This window comes from Lipotes vexillifer, unplaced genomic scaffold (assembly GCF_000442215.2).
Source record: "Lipotes vexillifer unplaced genomic scaffold, Lipotes_vexillifer_v1.1 scaffold351, whole genome shotgun sequence".
In the NCBI taxonomy this organism is placed as follows: Eukaryota; Metazoa; Chordata; class Mammalia; order Artiodactyla; family Lipotidae; genus Lipotes; species Lipotes vexillifer.
In genome coordinates this window covers 508,718-527,925 of record NW_006787659.1, presented here as the reverse complement: position 1 = coordinate 527,925, position 19,208 = coordinate 508,718, and positions in this window count along the sequence as shown.

The following is a 19,208-nucleotide window of genomic DNA, read 5'->3' as shown; positions in this document are numbered from 1 at the left end:
TTTATTTTTTTGTGTGGTGTTAGGGAGTGTTCTAATTTCATTCTTTTGTATGTAGCTGTCTAGTTTTCTCAGCACCACTTATTGAAGAGACTGTCTTTTCTCCACTCTATATCCTTGCCTCTTTTGTCATAGATTAGTTGACCATAGGTGCGTGCGTTTACCTCTGGGTTTTCTATCATGTTCCATTGATCTATAGTTCTGTTTTTGTGCCAGTACCATATTATCTTGATTACTGTAGCTTTGTAGTATAGTCTGAAGTCAAGGAGGCTGATTCCTCCAGCTCCGTTTTTTTCCCTCAAGTCTGTTTTGGCTATTCAGGGTCTTTTGTGTCTCCCTACAAATTTTAAAATTTTTTGTTTTAGTTCTGTGAAAAAATGCCATTGGAAATTTGATAGGGATTGCATTGAATCTGTAGATTGCTTTGGGTTGTATAGTCATTTTCACAATATTGATTCTTCCATTCCAAGAACATGGTATATCTCTCCATCTGTTGGTATCATCTTTAATTTCTTTCATCAGTATCTTATAGTTTTCTGCATACAGGTGTTCTGTCTCCCTAGGTATTTTATTCCTTTGGTTGCAATGGGAAATGGGAGAGTTCCATTAATTTCTCTTTCAGATTTTTCATCATTCATGTATAGGAATGCAAGAGATTTCTGTGCATTAATTTTGTAACCTGCAACGTCACCAAATTCTATGATTAGCTCTAGTGGTTTTCTGGTGGCATCTTTAGGATTCTCTGTGTATAGTGTCATGTCATCTGCAAACAGTGACAGTTTTACTTCTTCTTTTCGAATTTGTGCTCCTTTTATTTCTTTTTCTTCTCTGATTGCTGTGGCTAGGACTTTCAGAACTATGTTAAATAATAGTGGTGAGAGTGGACATCCTTGTCTTGTTCCTGATCTTAGAGGAAATGCTTTCAGTTTTTCACCATTGAGAATCATGTTTGCTGTGGGTTTGTCATATATGGCCTTTATTATGTTGAAGTAGGTTCCCTCTATGCCCACTTTCTGGAGAGTTTTTATCATAAATGGGTGTTGAATTTTATCAGAAACTTTTTCTGCATCTATTGAGATGATCATATGATCTTTATTTTTCAATTTGCTATTATGGTGTATCACATTGATTGATGTGCATATACTGAAGAATCCTTGCATCTCTGGGATAAATCCCACTTGATCATGGTGTATGATCCTTTTAATGTGTTGTTGGATTCTGTTTGCTAGTATTTTGTTGAGGATTTTTGCATCTATATTAACCAGTGATATTGGGCTTTAATTTTCTTTTTTGTAGTATCTTTGTCTGGTTTTGGTATCAGGGTGATGGTAGCCTCATAGAATGAGTTTGGGAGTTTTCCTTCCTCTGCAAATTTTTGGAAGAGTTTGAAAAGGATGGGTGTTAGCTCTTCTCTAGAAGTTTGATAGAATTCACCTGTGAAGCCATCTGTTCCTGGACTTTTGTTGGTTGGAAGATTTTTAATCCCAGTGTCAATTTCATTACTTACGATTGGTCTGTTCATATTTTCTATTTCTTCCTGGTTCAGTCTTCTAAGAATTTGTTCATTTCTTCCAGGTTGTCCATTTTACAGGCATCGGGTTGCTTATAGTTTTCTCTTAGGATGCTTTGTATTTCTGCTGTGTCTGTTGTAACTTCTCCTGTTTCATTTGTAATTTTATGGATTGAGTCCTCTCCCTCTTTTTTTGGATGAGTCTGGCTAATGGTTTATCAATTTTGTTTATCTCCTCAAAGAACCAGCTTTTAGTTTTATTGATCTTTACTATTGTTTTCTTTGAGTCTATTTCATTTATTTCTGCTCTGATCTTTATGATTTCTTTTCTTCTAGTAACTTGGGGTTTTGTTTGTTCTTCTCTCTCTAGTTCCTTTAGGTGTAATATTAGATTGTTTATTTGAGATTGTTCTTGTTTCTTGAGGTAGGATTGTATAGCTATAAACTTCCCTCTTAGAACCGCTTTTGCTGCATCCCATAGGTTTTCAGTCATCATGTTTTCATTGTCATTTGTCTCTAGGTATATTTTGATTTTCTCTTTGATTTCTTCAGTGATCTCTTGGTTATTTAGTAACGTACAGTTTATCCTCCATGTGTTTGAGTTTTTTACATTTTTTCCCCTGTAATTGATTTGTGGTCAGAAAAGATGCTTGATATGATTTCAATTTCCTTAAATTTACTGTGGCTTGATTTGTGACCCAAGATGTGATCTATCCTGGAGAATGTTCCGTGTGCACTTGAGAAGAAAGTGTAATCTGCTGTTTTGGGATGGAATGTCCTATAAATATCAATTAAATCTATCTGGTCTGTTGTGTCATTTAAAGCTTGTGTCTCCTTATTAATTTTCTGTTTGGATGATCTGTCCATTGGTGTAAGTGAGGCATTAAAATCCCCCACTATTATTGTGTTACTGTCGATTTCCTCTTTTAGAGCTGTTAGCAGTTGCCTTATGTATTGAGGTGCTCCTATGTTGGGTGCATATATGTTTATAATTGTTATATCTTCTGCTTGGATTGATCCCTTGATCATTATGTAGTATCCTTCCTTGTCTCTTGTAACATTCTTTATTTTAAAGTCTATTTGTTTCTGATACAAGTATTGCTACTCCTGCTTTCTTTTGATTTCCATTTTCATGGAATATCTTTTTCCATCCCCTCACTTTCAGTCTGTATGTGTCCCTAGGTCTGAAGTGGGTTTCTTGTAGACAGCATATATATGGGTCTTTTTTTGTGTCCATTCTGTGAGGCTGCGTCTGTTGGATGCAGCATTTATTCCATTCACGTGTAAGGTAATTATCTATATGTATGTTCCTCTTACCATTTTCTTAATTGTTTGTTATTGTAGGTCCTTTTCTTCTCCTGTGTTTCCGACTTAGAGAAGTTCCTTTAGCATTTGTTGTAGAGCTGGTTTGGTGGTGCTAAATTCTCTTAGCTTTTGCTTGTCTGTAAAGCTTTTGATTTCTCCATCAAATCTGAATGAGATCCTTGCTGGGTAGAGTAATCTTGGTTGTAGGTTCTTCCCTTTCTTCACCTTAAGTATGTTATGCCACTCCCTTCTGGCTTGTCGAGTTTCTGCTGAGAAATCTGCTGTTAACCTTATGCAAGTTCCCCTGTATGTTGTCTTTTTTCCCTTGCTTCTTTCAATAATTTTTCTTTGTCTTTAATTTTTGCCGATTTGATTACTATGTGTCTTGGCGTGTTTCTCCTTAGGTTTATCCTGTATGGGACTCTCTGTGCTTCCTGTACTTGGGTGGCTATTTCCTTTCCCATGCTAGCAAAGTTTTTGACTATAATCTCTTCAAATATTTTCTCAGGTCCTTTCTTTCTCTTTCTTCTCCTTCTGGGACCCCTATAATATAAATGCACACTTTCATTTCCCCTTCAATATATTTTTTATGAGTTGGAAGCGCTGGGGGGGAAAACACTTTAATGGAAAAGTCTAACCTAAGTAAGCTTTCCTTGGAGCATAAAAGTGACTACATAAACAACGGCGTTAAGGAAAAACTTTAATTTTTCAAATACGATGGATCACCTGATCCTCAGGATATTGAACAGAGAAGGTGAGAAAAACAAACAAGAAATTATGGTACAAGAATAGGTCTATGCAGTGAATATGTTTTTTTAAATCATAATTTTTTTGAAGTATAGTTGATTTTCAATTTTGTATTAGTTTCTGCAGTGCAGCAAAGTGAATCTGTTATACATATACATATATCCACTCTTTTTTAGATTCTTTTCCCATACAGGCAGTGAATATCTTAAAAGTTCCATCTGTTTGAGATCACTAGAATACAGACCATAATGGTTAAGACCATGGGTGTTAGAATCCCACAGCTTTGAGTTAAAATCCCAGTTCTGCCATTTATTTAGTTGAGTAGTTTTAACCACATTATATTTTGTCACTATAAATTGAGAATAACAAGGTGATTCCATAGAATTGTTGTAAACATGAAATAACAATTTAAAAATTCATATCCTAACTCTGAAGAGAAAAGGCACTTAATAAATGACAGTGTGAGTAATAACAGTAAACATTGTTACTGATGTGTTATGAGTGCTCTTATTCTTTTTTGTTTTTAACATCTTAATTGGAGTATAATTGCTTTACGGTGGTGTGTTATTTTCTGTTTTATAACGAAGTGAATCAGCTATACATATACATATATCCCCATATCTCCTCCCTCTTGCGTCTTCCTCCCACCCTCCGTATCCCTTCCCTCTAGGTGGTCACAAAGCACTGAGCTGATCTCCCTGTGCTATGTGGCTGCTTCCCACTAGCTATCTATTTTACATTTGGTAGTGCTCTTATTCTTATGCAGGACTGGCTGACACAGAGGCGTCCTAGGGCTGGGAAAGCTCCACGAAGGTTTCCCCTAAAAACACCCCCATCTTACCCCCAACAACACACTACCTACCACTATTGTTGAAATCCTATGTCAAGAGATTTTTCCACTTAAACATTTTATATTTTAGAATAGAAACATCTAGAAAGACTGTATCCATTCTTTTTTCAATTAACCATTTACCTTTCAAGGTGAATTAGTTAATCAGTTTCTGAGAGCAGATTTTAATAACAAGAGATGTGAAGAGTTTTGCATCTTGCGGGCAGCAGTGAAGAATAATATAGCTCGGTGTATTCCTGACGCTGGTAGCAATGTATAAGAATAGTTAGGGAAACCCTTATTGTACTAGAATAGAGTATCCATTAGTTAAGAGCTGAGTACAGTGAGTGTATTTAGTAAAATGATTTATCGAGAAAAATGTATGCATTGTGCTGTGTATTCAGTTGGTAGGAATAAACAGGTTCTTTAAATTACTGAATTTGAGAGAACAAATATTTCGTGAAAACAGATGAGATGACTGGGCTGAGGCAGGAGCACCACTGCACCTCCAGACAGTAAATCAGAAGCACTGGTTGCATCTGGACATGCTCAGTTCTTGCCATTCGTCCTGGGGCTTCTTTCTCTTGATAATGTTATTTTAATAATAAAAGCCACGTGGAAGCACGCATTAGGCAGCTGAACAACAGGTGGTCTGGGAAGCATTGAAAGGCAATTGTATTACAGACAAAGGGTGAGACCAGGAGTGTATGAATTCAGATTGTAATAAAATAAAATTGTATGAGACAGTAAGATCCAGAACTTCCTAGGGATGTTGTAGACAAGTCGTCCCTCCTTTTCCATTATGGAAGTCAGTGGAAATAAATTACTGGCTTACTGTGTCTTCACTTTGTTTCACCTGTTCTACTAAAGGTATTGCTCAGAACCCCTGAATCGGGAGACACAGAGCTCCTTCTCCTAGAGGCTTATGTGCATTGGCTTATGATCCCAGGGTTGTGCTGTCTTGTGTCAATCTGTTGAAAGTAGCTACACACCCAATAGGGATAAGATATTCAGAAGTAGGGACCATGGCAAGGGCATCTCCAGAAAGTGGTGGAAACTTTCATTTTAGCCAGCCTCCCCTGCAGGCTCTGAGGGTAGCATTTTACTGTCTCAGGGTACATCGTTCATTGCCAAAGCTGAACTTAGAAAATTGCATTTGGTGACTATTCAAACACCTTATTAGATTCACTGCTTCTATTTATATTAGGAGGTTGGGAAAAATAGAAATAGCAAGTAAAAAATGATGCTTTGGGAATCAGGTCACAATCTGATCTTCTGCAAGGCTGGTTCTAGTCTAGCTGCTTTCTTTTCCACAGTGAATAATGATGACCCCCATTAATCCAAATACCGTTATTCATATTTCTTCCTCTGGTGATAAATTTTAGAAGTCTGAAACTAAAATCTCAAGGTTTATCATTAGTGAGAAAGCTCAGTCCTAAAACTTAGTCACCTCTCCATAATCCACGAACTCATTATCGCTCTTCCATAACAGCTTTTTCCAACCCTGTTTCTCTCCCGTCCTTCTGCCAGCTTGCCGCGAGGTGTTTCATTCCTGATTTGCGCTTTCACTAGAACATGGATGTGTTGAGAAATTGAATTCAAATAATTCAGTTTTATTGCTTATAGAGGAGAGTTGATAGGAAGTTGAAATGACAGAAATGAGATTTTAAATCTCTTCTATAGATTTCATTTATTCCATCCATGTTTACTGATTGTCTACTGTGTAATAGGTACAGTAGGGGATAGAGAGACCATAAAGCATGGTCCCTGCCCTCTAAGAGATTTTAATCTCCAAAAAGGAAAGTGCTGTGTACAAATTGTGCTATCTTAAATAGCCCACTGAGTAAGGTTGGTGTAAATAAAATACATACACTCACTTCAACATCGGGAAGTTGTAAGTGTCACATAGATGGCACAGAGAATAAATGGTGGAAAAATTCAGTTTAGAGAGTGGTAAGTTTAGAGGGTGTATGATCAGGGAAGGACTTAACTGAAGAGCTAACATTGATCATAAGTTAGATTTGTAAAAACATGATACCTGTGGTTCTTTCATATTCTGAAAGTATTATATATTGATTGTATAAAATTGGAAAAGTACAGAAAAGAAATAAGGAGAAAACAATCAGAATTGCTCATAATCCCACCACCTAGTGAGATACATGTTGTTGGGTTTTGAGGTGTATTGTTGTAAGGTTTCTTCCCCCATTTATGAGTGAGTGTGTTTGTGTTTGTATTTGTATTGTGTTAGTCGAGGTTTTCTGCAGAAAACAGATAGCAGAGTTAAATTCTATGAGTGGGTAAAACATAAGGGAAGCATGGGGGTGGTGCAGGAAATCAAGACTAGTAATAGTAAAGGAGCTGTTACCAAACTTAGGCTGTTAGTGAAGGAATCAGGGGAGGGTGTGGTTACGAAAACTTGGAAGGAGAGCCAGTAGAGCAAATGACCTTGAGAGAAGCAGTGTCCTTCATGCAGTAGACTCAGCCAGCCGAGCAACTTTGCAGGGACAGTGGAGAGAACACACCCTGTTCTCCTTTCCTTGTGTCTCAGATCTTGTGCTGCGGCTTCCAACTGGCTGAACCCAGCTGGAAAACAGAGATCAAGAGCTCCCAATGGGTAGAGCTTACAATCAGAGAGTAAGATAGAGGAGGATCATGAGTAAACCCAGAACGGCCAATCAGTGTATCTTCCAAAGTTGGGTCAATCTGTACATACAGTTTTGGAACCTGTATATTGTGACTGTTATATGGGTTATTAGCTATTCTCCTATGATGCTATTTTTAATCATTGTATATTACACTATAAAATGGATAATTATAAATTATTGTGAATGCCCCGCCATATAATAATTAGGATGTTTCCATCTTTTGCTCTTAAAATTAACATGACAATATATGTGTGTGTGTGTGTGTGTGTGTGTTTGTTTATTTAGCTCCATGCAGCCGTCTTTATTTTCTCAAGGTTAATTCTGAGAAGTGGGATTGTTGGGTCAAAGGGTATGCTCATGTTTAAGACTTTTGATGTATGTTGCAAAGTTATCTTCCAGAAGACTATACCAATTAGTTAAAGTAGACCTTTATTTTAATGGGTAAGATTTTGATACATGGAAACAGATGGACTAGCGATAGATGGCATTTGGAGGGACTTCCGAGTGAGCACTGTGAAGAAGGGAATGGAAATGAAAAGGCACATGTTATACTAGGCGATGGAAAATTCATCTAATTTGACTTGAGAGAGTTAGTAATGGGTCTAGTAGTCTATTTATACTCACAGTGTTGGAAAGCCCCGGTGACAGAACTGTTACACAAGGCAGCACAGCACAGCACGGCTTCAGGAAAAATGCACTATACACCTGCAAGTAGGTTCAAGATTGAAACTGGGAAAGTGGAAACATGTTTAAACCCCAAGTACAAATGAAGATGTACCTAGAAAAAGCCTAGAGGGCCATTTGACAAATTTTGGTCCAAATCATGGCTCCCCTATTTACCAACTGTGTGACTTCGGACAAGTGACATAAAGTCTCTTGGTTTGAGGGTTAAAGACTTTGTGTTGAGAGTACGTAGCACAGCATCTGGTGCATGGTAGGGACTCGACAACTGGTCGCCACCGAGGAATGAGTCCAGGACAGTAATGGTGACTGCATCTCACATTCTGTGTCATTGGACTTTGCCCTCTGGCGGGAGAGGGGCAGCACCTGGACAGCCAGCCCTGCAGGCCCTGAGCACCCTCCTTCTTGGTGTCTAGCAAAGCGGATAGAGGGTGTAAGCCAGGAACACAAAGAAATAACATTTCTCTAATAAAAATCTACAGAAAAATAGAATTTTATCAATTTCAAACTTTATCTCCTAATTTTTGTTTTAATGCTTTTGAGTCTGTTACCACCTATTTGCCTTCAAGTACAACTAGAGGAATTATACTCCCATGTTAGCAGCAAATCCCTGAAATATTCTACCATGCATTAGTGTGTGTCTTTTGTTGTACCTGCCCAGACTCCATATACCCTTCTTTGGGTAAAATCAGCACAATTTCTCTCTGGAAAAACTCAAGTTTTCAGTTCATGAGGTTTGTGTGGTAACTCAAAGAAGGTAACTTGTAATTCATGCCTGCCTGTTCAGAGCCTGGTTCGTCCCTTAACCTCAGTGATTAGTTCAGGGGTGATGTGACCCATGTCAATCTAATCAGAGCAAAACCTGGGATTTTACAGGACTTTTGCTAGGAGCTCACTCTGTTTTCCCTCCATTGGACTTAGGCTTGTAAGCGTGGAAGACGGAAGCTGCTACTGTTTGCCATCATGCCATCATGAGGTTGCTTGATAGAGTAGCCAATATGATGGGCTGCCGTGAGCTTAGTTAAGAGATGCAGAGATAAACCAGCTCTTGTCACTCCCTTAATGCCCTGGATCAGACTATACCTGAAGCTAGTCTCCTCTTGGACTTTATATTTACAAGAGGCAATGATTCCTCTTTTGCAGTTTCAGTTAGTTGGATTTGGAATTTTCTGTCATTTTTAGCTAAAACAGAGCTGGCTCACACATACACTTAGTTCAGTAGTTTATTTTTCATGGGATGTGAGGTCATGATGAGCATCGTAATTCTTACCAATTCCCATGATGGGAGTAAAAATTAAATTTCATGCTACTCAACAGTGTTTAAGAACTAATAAGCTAGAACATGGGGAAGGTCAACCTAATACTTCTCTGGACTTGAGAAATAATTTTATATCTTTCATGCAGTAGACACTTCAGCCAAAAGTCCCCTCATCACTGAAATACTGCACTTTTAAAATAAATATATATAGAGAGCAAACATGTGAGGAATCTGGTGGAATATCTCCATTTCATCAAAATAGAATCTTCTGAGAGAAACATGCACTTATTGGGCTTTTTTCCCCCTGAAGTCAGGATTGTCTGGCTCAGCGTACAATAAGTCCTTTGTATCTTTCTCTGTCATCTTCTCATTCAGGATGAAAGCGACACAGAACTGCCAGCCCCAGTCCCCTCCCTACAGACTGATTTCCTCAGGGCTTTCATCTCCGCAGTTGCTAATGTCACCAACAGGCGGGCTTTGAAGTCAGAGGGAGGGGACCCCTTAACTGGGCAGCAGCCAGGACCCTTCTTGGGAGCCACAATTTCAGCATCCAGTCCAGGTCATCAGCTCTGGCTTGAGGCGTAGGGGTAACTAATCCCTGACAGGTGACATGGGAGACTATTATCTTCCTCTTCTTCTTAGTCCCAGGTGTGAGGAGAAACCTTGTCCCTGTGTATTCTTGGACTGAAGCTGCTCCCTTTGCAGAGAGCCAGGCATTGACAGCACCTTCCTCTGGTGCGGCTCTGGGGTATGAGGAATGCAAAAGCCAAACAGCACTTGGGACAGAGAAGAAAGCAGGAGGGCTCAGTTCTTGCTTTCTCCCCTGATGTACCTGCTTTTCCATCCGTGTCCTGCCTTAGACGTTGGGGCATAGACACATGAATGATTTTGTAGGTTGCTTTTGAGCTCTGGGTGAAAGTGCGTACCCGCGTCTCTTGCATTTTTGCCTATTTCCCGGGCCCTGGGGAGCTGGGAGTAAACCCTAAACCCGGTGGAGTGGGGGGTGGGATAGGGAAACAGAGACCTTCACCCCTCCTCTCTCCCTCCCACCCTTCCGCCATGCTTTGTAAGACTTTCTGTGTCAAAGAAGGAGGAGGTCTTCTCCCTTCCTGAGGACTCCGTGGCATGAAATCTCATTCCATAGTTCATAATTTTCCTCCTTTGCTTTCCTGTCTCTTGGCTGCCTGTTTACATTTTCCATCTCCCTCTCTTGCTTCTCTCTGTTTCTCTTATTCTCTTTCTTGTATTCAAATAGTCCATTCAAGTTTGCCTCCAAACAACTTTCTGCAATCACTTTGCCTTCCTTCTCTCTCTTAGTGTATATTTACTTCTATTTTCCCTCTTTAGAAACCTTCCTTTTCCAAATTTCTTCTGAGTCCTGAAGCTCTGGGCCAGGCTGCCCAGGATGCCTATAAAGCTTCTTAGGGGAAAGGCCTTGGAAACTTTAATGGGACAGTAACATTCCAAGCTCGGCATGAATGGCTGACAATCCACAATTCTCCCTGGCAAGAGGTTTTTCCAGAGGCCCGTCCATAATGCTTTCATGCCAGAACTTGGGATTTCCAGATGTGGTATTAGGGCTATGGGCAGTCAGTTTTTCTACAAAAGCAACTCTGAACCTAGTTTCTCATAATTACTGGAAAAACAAATAGCCATTTCCATGGCTTTCTCCTCCTCCTTTTTTTTTTTTTTTTTTTTCTCCTCCCCCTTTTTTTTTTTTTTTTTTTTTCACTTTTATTCTTATGCATGGCTTAGAGTTGCTTACATTTAGACCAAAAATTTCAAGGCACTGATGGTATAACTCACAATAGTTAAGATGCTGGTTTCCACAGACTGTTATCCAGCATCCATTCTGTCTCAGACAGAGGATCACATTTCCTCTTAATGCCTGTTTTAAATATGTAGATGCCATTTAAAGTTTATTTGCATATTCATAAGAAAAGCTATTTCCCTTCCTAGCTTTTAATTCCCATCATGGTTAGGTGTGATTTAGCAATTTCTCACAGTCCTGGTGACGGGTCTGGTCAGTTTTTTAAAGGTAAGAAGTATTCAGGGAAAGCAATTCTTAGGAACAGAAACCCTGATATAGAGGATATTGCCAGGGGGCTTCTGGAATGAGACGCTGTGTATCATGGCCTGAAGCTGGTGGTAGAGGGATATGGATTCGAGGTAGGGGAGGGTGGGACTCCTATTCCAGCCCTGCCAGCTCCCAGCCCTGTGATCCTTAGGTAGGATCTGAACTTCAATTTCTCATCTATGAAATGTCCTCTGGGACTAACGCTATACTGCAGACTTGCTGATAGGATTTGATAAAACAGTATTTGTTAAGTACCCAGTGCAATTGTATGTAAACTTACATGAAACTTACTACCTGCTAGACAGGTTCTAAGTGCTCTGAAAATACTCCTCCACCCCTTCCTGACAGCCCTATGAGATGGCCCCATTTTTATTATCATCCCCATTTTCCAGAGGAGAAAAATGAGCTACAGAGAGGTTGACTAACTTGGTTATGGTCACACAGCTAGTGACGGAACTGGGATTCCAACCGCGGCCTCTGGTCATCAAAGCCGTGCAGGAGCCCAGGGTGCCCTCCATGTAATAGTCACTCCATGGATGTGTACACTCATCCCTGCTTGCTGCCTGTTCTGTTTTCATGATGCCCTGTTCTATCTTCTAGCTTTGTGACATGACATTGCTATTTTACCTGTAATGTGACTGCCTTCACCTAATCTGCTGTTAACTCTTCCCTTGCCCACTGCTCCCTCTACTTGTCGGCACTTACATTCCCCAGTCCTCCCAACAGCTGTTCACCCCACCGGCCCAACACACATTTTATAATGCTGTATGGTTCATCTTTCAAGCTCCTTTTCCTGAATTTAGGATCTTAAGTCAAACTCAATAAAATTGCTGAGCACAAATTAGACTCTGCGTCAAATATAGGCAGATGTGTTTTAAATTTCATGTTTTCTGTAGCTACACTTTCAGCTGATAACTAAATGACCCAATTTACTGTAAAATTTCCCTTGGCTTGACCTTCCAACAGGTAACTCCTGTCCACCAGACCTCTTGCTGAACACTGGTCTTCCTAACTCCTTCACTTACCCCGGGCCCATTTTGCAACACAACGAGGTTGGTCAGTTCAGCGGCCAGGATGTGATGGCAGATATCTCTTTCTCTAGGGCTGACCAGCCCCCTCCCACCCCGCTCCCTTGTGTCTTATTCTCTGCCACCAGGTTCCCATCTTAGGTTACCAGACTGATCCTACAGTCATCTGAGTTTGTGATGAGTGCTTGAGCGTTGGATTTCTGGATATCCAGAGGTAATCAAGTTTCGATCATGTATGGGGCCCCTTCCCTTGTTTCTAATTTAGCGTTTTCCTTGCCTTCTGCCTTGTTTTGACTTTAGCATTAATCCCAGTCTCAGGTCCAAACTGGCCCTGGTTTTCCCCACTTCTCATGTGATCCCTGTCTGTCTTGGTTGTTCTCTTACTCAGTGGCTGTCAGACTGTCACGTGGGCCCTGTGTTTCTTGTATCCACTGGTTGCTTCAGGGCTAGACCTACATACAGCCACATGGCTGCTGCTCCTTTAGGCCACCTGCTGCCTGAGGGCCTTCAAAGCACTCAACTTCTATCCTCCTGTTGCCCGAGGGACTGTGTCTCCTTTTCCACTCATCTGCTTTTTGTGACACTTGAGTCATTCTTCAGAAACTACTCAAGCAAAACCATCACAAGTTCCCTGCTAAATGTCACTCTCTATTTGTACTTTGGAATAAATTATATGCTCACTCCCTTTTACTAAGTATTAATTGAATTTCTGTTATTTCTGGAACACTATTTAGGGTGTTGTAGTAGAAGCATCATTAGTTCCTCCTTTTGGCTCAGCTGTAACACATGCAACTGATACAAAAGGAGCTGTTAGTCTAGGACCAGACTCACATCCCAGAATTTCCCAGGGAATAGCTGTGAAATCCAAAGAGAAACTGGAGTTTGTACACTAATGCTATACTTTTGACTATTAATCCTGACAAAGAGCGGCCTCTAAGTCTCGTTAACTCTCTAGTATCTACCCTGACATGTGCTGCACAATTTCAAAACTTCAATCCCTGATAAATACAGGATGTTCTCAGTTGACTGTGCACCGTGGTTAGAAAGATGTTTTACACCAGTGCCCAGATGGCAGGTCTTTTGTGTCTGCCTCTTCTGTTTCACGCTGCCGACAGCAGGGGTAGATAGAAGTACACATCTGAGAGGCAGCGAAGGTTCTCCTCCCACACCAGAGGCTTCACTCCTGCAACAGGGCTAGATGGGGCTGTCTGGATTCTTTGTGAGCATGCTGCAAACTAACATTATCAAGGAAGAAACCTTGCCTGATGTTAGATCACTGATATTTGCCTGGTGGTGTTTCCTTGCAGAAAATTGCAAGAAAGTGATTGAAATGAGTTTGTTGAGACAACTACAGAAAAATCCACCTCTTTCAAGGGCAAAGTTCTGAAAATATCCTCGCAGACTGGGGAAACTGGCTATTTGCTTGTCACTGTATTTTCGTAAAACGAATGATGCATCCGAAAGATAAACAGTGACCATGTCAGGAACCAATGGTATTTTGTTGAAGGCTGGAGCATGCTTACAGTTTCAAATTTTTTTAAGTTACGAGGATAGAGATTTATTTATAAATGTTTGGCCCAAAGCTCATAAAATGTCTGAGTTCTGTTGGTACCACACACAAATCTTTTGCGGTGGTTTTGAGAAAACCCCAGACTTTTCAAGACTGGGAACAGATGGAGCTCTAAACTAACTGCATTTCACAACAGGGACATGTTACTATCTGCCAGTCTGTTTTCACTGTATGTGAGATGTTCTTCGTGCTAGTCAGCAGATTTATTAAACTTCTATGAGTATGCAAGCTTTTGAAGCATCTGTGCCATATACAGTTATAAAAATTAGGGAAACTCAGACCTAGCTCTGCCCTTTAAGAGTTCTTGGTAATTCTTAATTACCTTCAGAAAGCGTAACCATTTAAATATGTTTTATAAGCTGGGCTCTTAAGCATTCTGGTCACAAAGTATTCACATGGACAGGTCTACAAGAACTTGAAGTCAGATGCTTTGAAAACATCAAGATAAAACAATTCATTCAAATCCTAACATTTTCCCTTCGCATGTAGCTGGCTGAAATCCACTGAATGAGAACAAGTTGGTTGTACCTGTATGGCACTGCAGATACTGTGCATGTTTCAGAACCTTAGCTGGGATTCGCCAGCTTCTCAGCCTTTGATTATGTAGTTACATATGCTGACCCTTCACACAGCAATCTCAAAGTGTGGAGCTTAAAGTCACCTCCCTTTGAAAGAGAAAAAATACATTCTCTCTCTCTCCTCCCACCCTTCTCCTCATCCCCTTTCTTTCTTCTCCTTTCTCCCTTTCTTGTTCTTTTTTTCACTCAAGTTATACAAACAGTAAGGGGCCAAATTTCATGAAAGTAAGTGTTGCCTTTACCAAAGAGCATAAAACTGGCATGTCACAGTTTCTCACATGCCAAGTTTACTACATCAAACCTAAAACTTACCAATGCTAACTAAAGAGTTAAATTATTTAACTTAAAATTATGTAACTTGATCAAATGATTCATTATATGTTTACTTTGATTAGCTAATACCCTGACTATATGTAGAATGATTCAACTTACGCATGTACAATTAACTCAAAATATCTTAGAATGTGTCTTTTGTATACGGGTATGCTTCTCAGCCAGTCATTGAATATTGACTGGATAAAGGAATCAGTCTTAGAGATGGCCCTTTGTACAGGTTTAAAAACAACATTGTGAATCATTATTAGCATAAGATAAACTTAAGGATATTTGTCATTGGGTATATATGAACCCTGGGGAAAATAGCATGTGAAAGTCACATGTTGGCATATATGCTTTGGTTCAAGGTCTTAATGAGTTTCTTGCATTTCACTTTCCTGAGATAGTCCCTGAATCAAGCTTCCCAATTGTTTACATCATTACATCTCTGCTTTCCTTTGCATTGCCTGTGGAAGGCTCTAAATGCCAGCTGCAATATGAAAAAGCTTTTTTATTTTATCTTATTCTACGTTTATTGAATTTGTGGCACTAAGGGTTGGGGGACCTAGGTAGAATCTTAGCTTTTAGCCCTCGGCCAAATAAATATTCTTTTTTTGTTGTTATTGGCAGGTTTTTGGTTTTTGGTTTTTTTGGAGTATAGTTGATTAACAAGGTTGTGTTCGTTTCAGGTGTGCAGCAAAGTGAATCACTTATACATATACATATATCCACTCTTTTTAAAATTTTTTCTCATATAGGCCATTACAGAGTATTGAGTAGAGTTCCCTGTGCTATATAATAGGTCCTTGTTAGTTATCTCTTTTATATATAGTCGTGTGTATATGTCAATCCCAATCTCCCGATTTATCCCTGCCCCCCTCCCCAAACAAATATTCTTTTTCCTGTAATTTTGTTTCTCAGGACCTGGACAAATTGGCTGCTTTGTTTGTTTTTTGAATAGAATGAGCCATGACCAAACATGATCGTGCAGTCAGTAACTAATTAGATCTAAGTCTTATAGAAGGTGCCAGTTGAGCATGATGTAAGAGTGTTTGTGTTTGGGTGGAAGGCTAGGAGTTAGGGAGAGAGCTGGATCTTTGGTGTCTTCCCTCTAAGTGGTGTTAAATGAAGCACAGATGGCTTTAGACCCATGCTTCCCGTATTGTGGTCCTCAGACCAGAAGCAGAAACATCATGTGGGAACTTGGTAGAAATGCAGATCTCAACAGTAGGGGGTCAGGAGCTTGAAGGAGATGTCTTCATGCAGGGGCCTTTCAGTAACCAACGCGTTGTAGAGACAGGCAGCCACCTGTTTCAGCTTTGTTGTCTGGGAGTTGTTCCACAGCTTGTCCAGGACTGGCAGAAATCTGTCAAGCTGTAGCTCTGTCTCTTGCCTGGTATGGAAGGACTATGCTCCCATACAGCCTTCCTAGTTGAAAACAATCCTATTTTACTTTATTTTATTTAAAATTTATTTTTATTGAAGTGTAGTTGATTTACAATGTTGTGTTAATTTCTGCTGTACAGCAAAGTGATTCAGTTATACATATATATACATTATTTTTTAAATATTCTTTTCCATTATGGTTTATCACAGGATATTAAATATAATTCCCTGTGCTATACAGTAGGACCTTGTTGTTTATCCATTCTATATATAATAGCTTGCATCTGCTAACTCCAAACTCCCAGTCCTTCCTTCCCCCACCCCCCTACCCCTTGGCAACCACAAGTCTGTTCTCTATGTCTGTGGTTTTGTTTCTGTTTTGCAGATAGGTTCATTTGTGTCATAGAAAATAATCCTACTTTTGAAAAGTCTACAGCTTTTAAAATAATTTATTCAAAAGTTAGTCCTCTTCATCTGTAAATGTATCCTGTGGCTTATTTAAGGCAAAACATTCTCTTATCCTGTTTTTAGAACATAAAAAATGGAAAGTAACAGCTTAATATCCTCTCCCTTTCCTTTGGACATTTGAAAAAAATGTTTAAAGAGGCTATTTGCCTTTTACACTTCATGTTTCTTCATGTAATCCTTTTTATTTCTAAGTTTTTCTTTTCAGGACCTATTTCCCAGCACATGTAACTCTATAGTAATTAACCTAGTTCTCCAATTGGAAACGTGTTGAAGCAAAGTCCCCCTTTTGCATGAGGATAGGAAATGACAGTCCTTTGGGTACAAAATTAGTTCCTCTTAATCCTCCCCCAAGGTGTACCATTTTGTGCTCTAACTTGTATGGCCTGTAAACCTTTAGGAATTTTATTGTCTTTGAACATTATCCAGCAAATCTCCTCTAATTAATTTAATCCCTAAAGAAATATGCTTGTTGATCAGTATAAATCAAGGCCAAAAATATCAGTACTGCTTGGAAAGCTCTGCTTTTGGCAAGAAGAATCTTGACCTGAGTTGTTTTGAGTTCACACAACAAAGATATGTAGGGAGGTTTTTACTCTACCCACCCCCATTTTATAGGGACAACTGGCAGACACAGTAATCTTCATGTATGTGCTCATCCCTCTGACAGCCTTCTCCCAACTGCTATGGAACATTATTAACATTTTTAGATTTGCAGAAGTAGTCTTAGAATAATCAGAAGGCCAAGCATCCTGAGAGGTCACTCAATGCCGCCCATGGAGGTAAATCAATTTTTCTCTAAAGGATAGCATGAATGAATGTCTCTTTTGTTTTTTTCAGGGCTTCGAGGCTGGAGGAACCAATTGTCTTTCTAGATAACACAGTTTCATGATTAACAACACACTTTATCAGAAGCGTCCCTCATGAGAAAGCTCAGTGCCTTCAACTATAGCTCAAGATCATTGCCTCCGCCTTGCCTTCTTCATGCCTGAAAGTCCAGTAGTAAATCACCCCTTGGCTTCTCCTCTCCCCACTAAATTATTCTGATTTCTTTCATCTTTTTGCATCTATTTTAGTTTCTAGCTTTCTATCTTTTCCTTATTTCTCTCTTAATTCTTTCTAAACTCTTCATTTAAACCAGACAGTATTTTAGTAGGATCAAGGGAGTGCTGACTTGAGTGGGTAGGTGGATCATCTAATAATTCTTGTGTATGTTTTCATTCTTATATCCCAGAGTCACTACAAAATCGTAGACTACTGTGATTCCTTTATCCCTTCTTCACATGCTTGCATGTGGATTTAGATATAACATCTTTTTTTGTCCAGCCTATTTTATAGGTTAATAGATAAATAGGAAACTCTTTTATTGATTGTTTTTAACATAACAGAATTTGAAGTTACAGTGTCAACACATAATGCTTTTCTCAGACCAACGATAGCTGAAGTTCATAAACCTTTTCTTTAAAGGGCCAGAGAGTAAATATGTTAGGCTTTATGGGCTATAAGGGCTCCATTACAACGACTCAGTTCAGCTGTTATAACACCAGAGTAGCCATAGACGTTACATCAATGAATGGGTGTGGCCGTGTTCCAATGAAACTTTGTGAACACTGCGAAATTTGAATCCATATAATTTTCATATCACAAAATATTATTATTGTTTTTATTTTTTCCCCAACCATATGAAAAATGTAAAAAGAACATTCTTAGTTTGTGGGCAGTACAAAAACAGACAGTCAGCTGAATTTGGCCCTTGAGCTACAGTTTGCTGACCCCTGAATTATACGAAAAGGGAAGTTTGAATGAAGTACTGAAAACATTTATTAAGCTGAAGCATATCTTTTGTCCAAGAGTGGTTTTTTAGGCTCCTCTCTTTTATATTTACTGCTGCAATCTCTTATGAATCAGATCTACTTCCACTGTTTTCTAGTGTCTTTTCTGGCATTAATTTAATGCCACTATACTACACTGCTTCTAGTAGAATGCCTGGCAAGGGTTCAAACAATGTTGAGTGAGTGAATGAATGAATGAGTGAAAACGGGGTTGGGGAGAAAGAAAGAAAGAAAGAGACAGACTACTTAAAATGAAGACAGTTTTATAATTAATAAAGAGGACAAATAAATACAGTTAGCTCTTTGAAAGAATCATCTATTTTCCCCCATCTCAGTGCTTTTATATTTTGAACAAAGAAAAAAAAGTTGAATATAATTCTGTTGCTCCTCTACTTTTCCTTTGGCATTGCCTCAGATTTGTGGACAAATTTTAATTTTTAAATGTGTACCCATATTAGGGTACAAACACCTATACTTTTTTTTAAAAATGATGCCATCCAGTATAATGAAGTTATATCCATATATGTGACTGATTCACTCAGTCAATAAGGATCTTGTGCTAAATAAAATGAGGTTCAAATTTACCATGGACCGAGACTGCTTTGACAGTAATAGATCTAACATTGAAATGTGAACAGCAGCCCAGCAAATACTTATTCTTTTTTAAAAATTAATTTAATTTATTTATTTATCTTTGGCTGCGTTGGGTCTTCGTTGCTGTGCACAGGCCCCGTCTAGCTGCGGTGAGCGGGGGCTACTCTTCGTTGAGGTGCCCGGGCTTCTCATTGCAGTGGCTTCTCTTGTTGTGGAGCATGGTCTCTAAGCGCACGGGCTTCAGTAGTTGTGGCTCACAGGCTCTAGAGCACAGGCTCAATAGTTGTGGCGCACGGGCTTAGTTGCTCTGTGGCATGTGGGATCTTACCAGACCAGGGCTCAAACCCATGTCCCCAGCATGGGCAGGCGGATTCTTAACCACTGTGCCACC